Genomic DNA, 9,943 nt, shown 5'->3' with positions numbered 1-9,943 from the left:
AAGAGAGAGATAGAAGAAGATCTCAGAAGATGGAAAAATGTACCCTGTTCATGGATAGGCAGAACTAACATCATCAAAATGGCGATATTACCCAAAGTTCTCTATAGGTTTAATGCAATGCCAATCAAAATACCAACGGCATTTCTTGTAGAAATAGATAAAGCAATCATGAAATTCATATGGAAAAACAAAAGACCCAGAATAGCAAAAGCAATTCTAAGTAGGAAGTGTGAATCTGGAGGTATAGCGATACCAGAGGTCAAACTGTACTACAAAGCAATAGTAACAAAAACAGCATGGTACTGGTACCAAAACAGGCAGGTGGACCAATGGTACAGAATAGAAGACACAGAGACTAATCCACAAAGTTACAACTATCTTATATTTGATAAAGGGGCTAAAAGCATGCAATGGAGGAAGGATAGCATCTTCAACAAATGGTGCTGGGAAAATTGGAAATCCATATGCAACAAAATGAAATTGAATCCCTTTCTCTCGCCATCCACAAAAATTAACTCAAAATGGATCAGGGAGCTAGATATCAAATCAGAGACACTGCATCTGATAGAAGAAAAAGTTGGCTACGATCTACAAATTGTGGGGTCGGGCTCCAAATTCCTTAATAGGACACCCATAGCCCAAGAGTTAACAACCAGAATAAACAAATGGGACTTACTTAAACTAAAAAGTTTTTTTCTCAGCAAGAGAAACAATAAAAGAGGTAAATAGAGAGCCTACATCCTGGGAACAAATCTTTACCCCCCACACCTCCGATAGAGCCCTAATATCCAGAATGTGCAAAGAACTCAAAAAATTAAATAATAAGATATCAAATAACCCAATTAACAAATGGGCCAAGGACCTCAACAGACACTTCTCAGAGGAGGACATACAATCAATCAACAAGTTCATGAAAAAATGCTCACCATCTCTAGCAGTCAGAGAAATGCAAATCAAAACCACCCTAAGATACCATCTCACTCCAGTAAGATTGGCAGCCATTATGAAGTCAAACAACAACAAGTGTTGGCGGGGATGTGGGGAAAAAGGTACACTTGTACACTGCTGGTGGGGCTGCAAAATGGTGAGGCCAATTTGGAAAGCAGTATGGAGATTCCTGGGAAAGCTGGGAATGGAACCACCATTTGACCCAGCTATTGCACTTCTTGGACTATTCCCTGAGGACCTTAAAAGAGCGCACTATAGGGATACGGCTGCATCAATGATTATAGCGGCACAATTCACAATAGCTAGACTGTGGAACCAACCTAGATGCCCTTCAATAGATGAATGGATAAAGAAAATGTGGCATCTATACACAATGGAATATTATGCAGCACTAAGAAATGACAAAATCATAGAATTTGCAGGGAAATGGATGGCATTAGAGCAGATTATGCTAAGTGAAGCTAGCCAAGCCCTAAAAAACAAATGCCAAATGTCAGCTTTGATATAAAGAGAACAACTAAGAACAGAACAGGAAGGAAGAGCATGTGGAAGAGACTACAGTAAACAAAGACGAATGGGGGGAGAGAAACGGAGAGAGAAGGGAAAGCATATGGAAATGGTAGGAGACCTTCAAGGATACATAAAATTATAAGAGGCTATGAGGGGCAAGGGGGAGGGAAAAAAAAGGGAGAGAATTGAACAACAGCAGGGGAGATAGAGAGGGAAGATGGGAGGGGAGGGGAGGGGAGGGGGGATAGTAGGGGTTAGGAAAGGTAGCAGAATACAACAGACACTAATATGGCATTATGTAAAAATGGGAATATGTAACAGATGTGATTCTGCAATCTATATTTGGGGTGAAAATGGGAGTTCAAAACACAATTTGAGTCTAATGTATGAAAGATGATATATCATGAGCTATGTAATGCTTTAAATAATCAATAAAAAAAAGGGAAAAAAAAAGTTGAAGGATAAAAAATCAAAGTACAAAAAAATTTGTTTTTTCTATACACTAATAACAAACTACCTAAAAAAGCAATTAAGAAAACAATTCTATTTATTATAGCATAAAAAAGTAAAATATTTAGGAAAACAACCAAGGAGAGCAAAGATCTGCAGGCTGAAAATTACATGAAAGAAGTTGAAGAAGACACAAATGGATAGATATTCCATGTTTACAGATTGGGAGAATTAATATTTTTAAAATATTCATACTATCCAAAGAAATCTACAGATTAAGTTCAAACCCAATCAAAATTCAAATGGCATTTTTTTCACAAAGATAGAAAAACAATCCTAAAATTCATACAGAAATTAAGAACCTGAATAGACAAAACAATCTTGAACAAATATAACAAAGCTAGAGGTATCACACCACCTGTTTTCACAATTCTACCACAAACTATGGTAATCAAAACTGTTAGATACTAGCATACAAACATATGGACCAATGGAACAGGATAGAATCCCCACATAAATCTATGTACTTATGGTTAAATGATCTTCAACAGGGTTCCCAAGAACACACAATGGAGAAAGCATAATCTCTTCAATAAATGGTGCTGAGAAGACTGGACATCCATCTGAAGAATGACATTAGACCCTATCCCACACCAGACATGAAAGCCAACTGAAATGGAATGAAGCTGTAAATGAAAGACCTGAAGCAATAAAACTAGTAGAAGAAAATTAGGGGAAAAGCTTCTTGACATTGATCTGGACACACACACACACACACACACACACACACACACACACACACAATTATATATATAAGACCGTAGAAGCACAGGCAACAATTGCAAAAGTAGGCAAATGGGATTGCACAAACTAAACCATTTATGAACAACAACAAAAAAAGCAATCAGCCACTTGAAGGGACAACCTCTGAAGTGGGAGAAGATACTAGAAAATTTTTTATACATCTAATCAAGGATCAATATCCAAAATAAATAACAAACTCAAACAACTCAATCATAAGAAACTAAATAATCTGATTAGACATTTCTCAGAGAACACATACATTGGCCAATAGGTATATCAAAAAATGTTCACATTACTAATCATCAGAAAAATGCAAATTAAAACCATATTGAGCCCTCACCTCACACATTGTGGCCTTTCATTTAAGGCCTCATTCCACTTCACACTTGTTAGAATGACTGCTGTCAAAAAAATGAAAGATAGCAAGTGTTGGAGAGGATGGGGAGAAACAAAGAATCGCATACACTATTATTGAGATTGGAAATTAGTACAGCTATTATGAAAAACAAAATGGAGTTTCCTCCAAAAAGTTAAAAATTAAAAAAAGCATGTGAAGAATCAATAAATGGGATGGATTCAAACTGAAAAGTTTCTTCTCAGCAAAAGAAGCAATCTGTGAGGTGAACAGAGAGCCTACATCTTGGAAGCAAATTTTTACACCTCACACATCAGATAGAGCACTTATCTCTAGGATATATAAAGAACTCAAAAAGCTAAATATCAAAAAAACAAATAATCCAATCGATAAACTGAACAGACACTTCTCAGAAGATGATACACAATCAATAAACAAATATATGAGAAAATGTTCAGCCTCTCTAGCAATTAGAGAAATGCAAATCAAAACTACTCTAAAATTTCATCTCACTCTAGTCAGAATGGCAGCTATTAAGAATACAAACAACAATAAGTGTTGATGAGGATGTGGGGGAAAAGGTACACTCGTACATTGCTGGTGGGACTGCAAATTGGTGCAACCAATATGGAAAGCAGTATGCAGATTCCTTGGAAAATTGGGAATGGAACTACCATTTGACCCAGCTAGCCTACTCCTCAGTCTATACCCAAAGGACTTAAAGACAGGGACACAGCTACATCAATGTTTATAGAAGCACAATTCACAATAGCTAAACTATGAAACCAAATTAGATGCCCGTCAGTAGATGAATGGATAAAGAAAATGTGGTGTATATACACAATGGAATATTATTCAGCAATAAGAGAGAATAATATCATTGCATTTGCAGGTAAATGGATGGTATTGGAGAAGATAATGCTAAGTGTAGTAAGCCAATTCCCAAAACCAAATGCTGAATGTTTTCTCTGATATTAGGAAGCTGATTCATAGTGGAGTTGGGAGGGGGATCATGGGAGGATTAAACAAACTCTAATAGGGCAAAAGGGTGGGAGGGGGAGAGAGGGGGCATGGGAGTAGAAATGAGGGTGAAATGAGATGGACATCATTATCCTAAGTACATGTATGAAGACACAAATTGTTTGACTCTACTTTGTATACAACCAGAGATATGAAAAATTCTGCTCTGTATGTGTAATATAAATTGTAATGCATTCTGCTATCATATATAACAAATTAGAATAAAAATAAATAAATAATAAAAGCATATGATCCAGTAATTATATTCTTGGGTATATATGTCCAAAGCAAGCAAATCAGCATCTTGAAGAGACAGCTGAATTCTTATGTTTATTGCATCATTATTCACAGTAGCCATGATATGGAAACAACCTGAGCATTCATTAATGGACAAATGGAAAAATAAAAAGTGGTGTCCATGCATACACACACACACACACACACACACAGAGAGAGAGAGAGAGAGAGAGAGAGAGAGAGAGAGAGAGAAATATCATTCAGCTCCAAGAAAAGAAGATAATTCTGTCATTAGTAACAACATGGGTGAACCCAGAGGACACTATACTAAGTGATAAATACACAAAGAGACACCTACTGTATGATCTCACTTATATTTCAGTGTAAAAAAGTCAAACTCACAAAAAAAGAGTAGAATGTTAGTTTCTGGGAGTTGAAGGAGAGATAGCAGGAAATGGGGTAGTGTTGGCCACAGAGTACAAAGTTTCAGCTATGTAGGATAAATAAATTCTGGAGTCTAATGTACAACATGATAACCACAGTTGATAATACTGTTTTATACAACCCCCAGCACCACCACCACCACAACAAAAATAATATTATATTGTATACCTGAAATTCTCTAAGAGAGTAGATCTTTTTTTTAAGAGAGTAGATCTTAAATGTTTTCACCACACAAACACACAAAATAGGTGTGTATGTGTGATAATGAACATAATAATTAGCTTGAGTGCAGTAAGCACTTTGAGATATATATATATATATATACACACACACACACACACACACACACACACACACACACACATCACTATATATATATAATTTTTATTTGTCAATTCTACCTTAATAAATATGGAAAAATTAAAAATAAAAATAAAAACTAAAAAAGACAAAATTATCGAAGTGAATAAAAAATACAATAAGATACCAGCTGTATGCTGGGTACAGTTGAAAGACATCAATAGATTAAAAGTAAAGCAATAAAGATATGCCATCCTAGCATTCAGCAAAAGAAAGTTGTAGTAGCTATAAATTCAGATAAAATAGAATTTAGAATAAGGAAAAATATCAGATAAATATCTAGGTAGACCCAACTCTACTAAAATACTTGAATCAATAATAAACAACATTTCATAAAGGAAAGCCCAGGTATCTATGGTTTCACTGCAGAATTAAATTCAACATTGAAGGAAGAAATGGTGCTACACTTTTCCCCACATTGTTCCAAATAAGAGAAGCATGGGGAATACTATGTAACTTATTCTATGAAGCCAGAATTCCTCCAATATGAAAACACTGCAAGAAAGAACATTAACAGAATGATATCTTTTATTAACATAATTGCAATTGTCAAAGGAAGTTAGAAAACCAAATCCAACAATGTGTAAGAAGCATCATCCAACACAGCCAAGTGAGCATTATACCAGGTTGGTTCGACAATCAAAAATCAATTAACACAATCCACGTCAACAGACTAGAAAAGAAAACCATATGATCACATCAGTTGATGCACAAAAAGTGTTTGACAAAAATCCAACCACTTCTCATGAGAAAAACTCTAGTAATAGAGAAGAATTTCCTCAATTTGCTGTGGAACATTTTCCAAGAAACCTACAGCTAATATCAAGCTTAATGCAAGGATCACCTCCTATTATTATTACTTCTATGCCACAGTCTTGGCTGGGCACAGAATCACGAGCCACTCAAGCAGGAACAAAACTTTATTTTGAAAAAGCCGCCAATACTCTGTAGGCGCTGGCAAGCCAAACCCGGTCCTCCCACGCGGGCCTCCACCGGAACCCCCGGTTCCCCGGAACCGGGGGTCCCCAGGACCTCCCCCGGAATTCCCTCCTACTATCCTTCCCCAACCAATGGGAACTCTCCATGAGTCCCGTAACATGAGTCTGGTAGCAGGCCAAGGTGAACAGCAGGAGTCCAATTTCCATATGAATGTAAATCTTAACATAATCATATCTCAGTGGCTAGCTGGCGTCACTTTACAACCAAAGGTGCCATACATCGTATATTTGCTTGTGGCTCCTAGCACTTCTAGTCAATATAACACAGGAAGCATTGTTAAGATGCCATTTCTTCCTTATTTGATCTATACGTTCAATCCAATCCCAATCAAAATTTAGGCAAGCCAGTTTATGTATGTTGAATACTAATCCTAAAGTTTACACAGAAAGGCAAACTTCAAAATTACTGTAAAACAATCGTAGTCAAAGCAGTGTATTATCACAAAAGAACAGACATATAGATCAACAGGACAGAATCAAGAATCCAGAAATATATCCACACAAATATAGTGAACTGGTCTTTGACAAAGGAGCAAAGATAAGTCAACAGAGGAAGGCTAGGCTTGTCAACAAATGGTGCTGGAATAATCTAGAAAAAAAGATTCTAGATATATAGACTTTACCCCTTTAACAAAATTTATCTCAAAATGATCACAGACTTAAATGTATAATATGATACTATAAACATCTAGAAGGAAACATGAGAGAAAATCTACATGATTCTGGACTTGGTGATGAGGTTTCAGTGTAAAATGTTTGATTATGAAATAAAACTCAATAAGTCAGATTTTATCAACATTTAAAACAGACTGATAAGAGAATGAAAAGATAAATCACAGTCTAGGAGAAAATATTTGCAAAATCTATTTCTGATAAATGACTTGTATCCAAAATATACAAAGAACTCTTCAAACTCAACCATAAGAAAACAAACATTCCAATTTTAAAATGGTCAAAAGATTTGAAAGAGGACTTCCCAGATGTGATTAAATAAACATTTTTGATTTTTGTTTTTTCTTTCAAGTTAAGTATTTTGGAGGGAAGATTATCTTAGATTATCCAGATGAGCAGAATAATCACTAAAGTCTTTATAAGAGGGAAACAGAAGTCAATGTCAGAGAAAGCAATGAGTAAAAGACACAGAAAGATAAGGAGACCTGAGGATGAATGCAGTGCGCAGAGTTGGAGATCTTAAGATGTTAAGCTGCTGGGTTTTGAAGTGGAGGAAGGGGCTGTGGGCCAAGGCAAGCAGATAGCCTGTAGAAGCTGAAAACGGAGGGAATGGGTTCTCCCCTAGAGCCCACAGAAGGAACACAGCTTTATCTACACCTTGACTTTATTCAGCCCACTGAAGCCCATTTTAGATTTGCACCTCCAGAAGGATAAAATAATAAGCTTGTTATTTAAAGTTACTAATTTGTTACATTCTCCCAAATCCCATGCCAGCCTCCTTCTAGGAGGGACCCTTTGCTTGGTCTAATTTGAGCAGCTCTGACATGCTACAGTGTTCTAATTTTACCATACTTTGTAACTACCACAATAGGAAACTGATACAGTCTGGCAAAACTGCTACACTGTGGACTTAGCCTACTTGCAGAAGGCAGTCTCTTTGCTCCTTGGTCAGGTAAGGGACAGAGTACAGGCAGGACAGACTTTTGAGCCATCCTGAAAACACAGCTCAGTTCCAACTTTCAAACTGTGCTGACCAAGGCCATTACTCCTGGATTTTAAAACCTTGGCAGGCTTGTCTCTCAGGCCCTTTGAGAGATCAGCTATCACATGGACAGACATGGCATCCTTACCACTTATTTAAAATATCTTACTCTATTTCTAGCTTCTAGAGACTTCTTTTCCATTTTAGCTGAGCTATTTATTGAAAACATTTTTGTTATGTTTTGACCTTCATTTCCAAATAATTGCTACGTTCAAAAAATTGAAAAGGAAACTACAAACTACTTAGAAAAGGGCAAAAATAAAATATAAAATGAGTGCAGGCAGAGTGGTACTTAGAGAAGCATTTAAGGACACAAAGGTGGATATTACAAGAGATTAAAAATAAACAAAATATCTAATCATTCAGCTCAATAATCTAGAAAAGAAATTCGTTAAGAGATGTAAAACCTAAAATTAAAGATATAAGAAAATGAGCCAAAGGAATTAAAATTAATCAATAAAACTTCCTTTTGAAAAAGAAGAATAAGAATAAAGAAAAAAAAACTGGAATTTTGGTGAATAAGATCAAGAAAAAAACAGAAAATATAATTCAAAGCATTATTAATAGAAAATTATTTATAATTATTGGTGCAAACAATATTAATTTTCAAGAAAATGCCATGTAGTAATTTACAACCATAAAATATGAAATCTAAATGGCTAATTTTCTAGAAACATATATTATAATAATTGACTAGATATAAACAGGTTAAATAACTACCCTCAAACTCAGAAATTGACATTATGTAAAGAGGACTTTATGAGTGGGTTCTACTCTACTTTTAAAGAACAGATGACTCACATCTTATTTAAATAGTTCCTTCGACAGAAAAAAAAATATGTAAAGCTTCCTAATTTATCTTTACTAAAACCATATAATATGTATTGATAAAGACATTATTACTAACCAAACTCACAACAAAATGCTAGCCATCAAACCTAGACAGTTTAATGCATAATATCACATCATTGGAATAAAAGAAAAATTCCATTGATAAAAAGGGCCAGGGAACACAGTACATGGAACCAAACCTAACAAGAAATGTGTAAGGTCTATGTGAATGAAATGATAAATATCTATTGAAGATCATAGAGAAAAACTTCAAAACTGGACAACTCTATCATTAGATAAGAAGTCCCAATGTTGTCATATTGTAATATCTAATTTAGTCTGTGAATTTAATGCAATCTCAATGTCATCTTCAAATTCACAAGAAAGAGAAAATGTCATGGGGTGTAGTGGTACACCTATAATCCCAGCAACTCTGGAGACTGAGGTAGGAGGACTGCAAGTTTAAAGCCAGTCTCAGCAACTTAGCAAGATCTTGTCTCAAAATAAGAATAAATAAAGGGCTGGGGATGTGGCTTAGTGGTTAAGCATCCCTGAGTTCTATTCCTGGTGCCAAAAAGACAATGAGAAAATACCTAAGTATTATCTATTTTTTCTAAATTAAGTAACAATGGTCAACTGGATACCAAAATATATAAATTCAGTGATTTTAAAGTGAGATATTAAGAGGAAAAAATAGACAAAAACTGCTAGAAATCAGAAGTAAAAAAAACTTTCCCATCTAAATTAAAATTTTAATTCTGGTTAGTATGCTCTCTTACATTAGTCTGTATAGAATAACCAATTAAATGTATGGTCTATTACTTCATATCATGATTAAAAAATTAACTTCTGAGGAATTAAAGAGCTAGACATTAAAAAATAAATAAAAGCATAAAAGTATTCAAAGAAAATATGAGGGGCCTGGGGTTGTGGCTCAGTGGTAGAATGTTCACCTCGCATGTGTGAGGCCCTGGGTTCAATTCTCAGCACCACCTAAAAATAAATAAGGATATTGTGTCCAACTACAACTAAAAAATAAATATTAAAAAAAATATGAGATATTTTTATAATCTTGGAGAAGGGAGATGAACAAATTTGAGTACATAGAAACAACTAGTTTTTAAAAATAAATAACCCTTTAACAAAAAGGCCAATGATTGACTCAAATAAAATATGTGTAACACATATAATATACAAAGGATTTGTATCCAAGGTAAAGCCTCAGTACAAAGCAATAAGGAAACAGGAAGCCTTTAAACAAATAATTCACAA

This window comes from Spermophilus citellus (genome assembly GCF_964194105.1).
Source record: "Spermophilus citellus genome assembly, chromosome: 6".
In the NCBI taxonomy this organism is placed as follows: domain Eukaryota; kingdom Metazoa; phylum Chordata; class Mammalia; order Rodentia; family Sciuridae; genus Spermophilus; species Spermophilus citellus.
This window is presented reverse-complemented; position numbering follows the sequence as displayed.